Source organism: Cucurbita moschata, unplaced genomic scaffold (assembly GCF_002738365.1).
Source record: "Cucurbita moschata cultivar Rifu unplaced genomic scaffold, Cmos_1.0 Cmo_Scf00077, whole genome shotgun sequence".
In the NCBI taxonomy this organism is placed as follows: domain Eukaryota; kingdom Viridiplantae; phylum Streptophyta; class Magnoliopsida; order Cucurbitales; family Cucurbitaceae; genus Cucurbita; species Cucurbita moschata.
The window spans coordinates 455,945-457,854 of record NW_019268593.1 but is presented as its reverse complement, the minus strand read 5'-3'; positions in this window follow the sequence as shown (position 1 = coordinate 457,854).

The window sequence follows — 1,910 nt, the reverse complement described above, 5'->3', positions numbered from 1 at the left end:
CCATCAAATTTTGTCTAACAAGAAATATCAGAATTTAAGAATGACCAATGTAAATTAGAGAAATAATTGTATAGAGTTCAAACTTGAAACTGATGTCATGGGCGTTGACTTGGAGTTCAATGGACTTTCATTAAGGATAACGACGGAATCGAACTTTCATTAAGGATATATTTGTGACGACGACTTAAGCTAACCAGGTAAGTGACCTTACTATCGGCATGGTTATACTTGATGTTGACACGTTCCGTGTGGTTCTGCACGTGTCATATATATATTGATATGTGTGAATTGTCTATGGATCGATATACTTCCTATATGTTATGTTATGTTATTATAGGTGGTTTTTATGATAATAATTATGGTAAGATGTACTCAAGATATGTTTGAGATAGGATACGAGAAGGATGCACAAAACGAAATGTAACGATAGAAGTAAGATACGTTCATGAAACGTTAAGGTTAGGTTAAATACCAGAGTGCTATGGATAGGAGAGATTGATGAAAGAATACGGTTAGGTTATGGGTAGAAAGGGATAGGTTTGTGATAGATTGATAGAACAATAGCGTTATGGTAAGTTAGAGAACGATACGACTATGAAGTGTTTATGTTATGACTTGTTTATGATATGGTACATTGTATGCTAGATTATTGTGCTTAAGTAAGAAAGGACTAGGGATTTATTTGATAACTTCTCGTGGATCGTAGCCTAAGATATTCGCTACCAAAGTTCATCCAAAATCTGATTTATCGCTGGAGATAAAACAAAGGATTTCTTATTGGGTAGCCGATTCTAGGGGTTTCAAGGCCCTATTTCTTCATTGAACCCCTTCCATATCCTATCTTCAGGCTAAAGGAATTAGTTTGGAGGAACGTCTTTGAGTGTAGGACCTTAATTTCCGAAAATCGTTCTCGGTATGCAACTCACTCGAAACGCCAGATTTTCGATCTCGCGGGTAACTTGTTCTACGGCGTTTCAGCTCTCGATTCCTTCATCAAGTTTACTCAACTTCTTCCTCTGAAGCTAGAGGAATCCTTAATTTGAAGGAAAAGAGATCGTAGATAGGAATTTTGACTCTTATCCCCAATTTAATTTCGAAACCTATTTCCTTCAATTTGGCACGCTCTCGAGGTTATTTTTCTTCGTGGTCTTCTATGGAAAAATTCCTTGGAGGTGTAGAAACTGATTGGAATCATTCTTGCTCGATGAGTCATCATGTATCCTCGGATTGGATTTTCAAGTTTTTCTTGAAGTTCTTCAATGGCAGATTGAATTGGGGGAATGGTTTCTCGGCACTTTCAGCACTCTATTCCTTCATAGAACTTGTGAGAAATCTTGTTCAGAAACTGTAGGAATAAGTTTGAGGAGAAATGATGGAGGATTGCTCTGAAATTTGGAAGAAATCTTAGAGTAGGAGACCCACAATCTAAACGCTTATTGCCTTTAATTGGTGGATCGACCTTTCTCGATTCTTATTTCGTATTGTTGCTCCTACTTCCGACCATATAGGAGGAGTTTAAACCGACATTGAGAGCTCCACAATCTTCATTATAAGATCGAACTTTCTGGATAATATTTTGGAGATATCAACTCCAATCATAGCCTTACCGACCTCGGCTTCAATACTAGTCGTTGGATGTGATGACCCGTGCGTGTTCGTTCTAGATCATATCAAATTTTGGAGGAGATCCGATGGTTGAGATTTCAGTTCGACATATTTTGCTCGGATGGTCACGATAGTTGCTTAGATTCAAATTAGAGTGGCATTTCTGTAATTATCCATTCTTCCAGGGGTATTTTGGTAATTTTCCACTTTTAAATATTTTATTATTATTTTTCTCAAAAAAAAAATCCATAATTTTTCTACAAATTTCTCTTTGCTTTTTTTTTTTTTTTTTTTTTTTTTTTTTT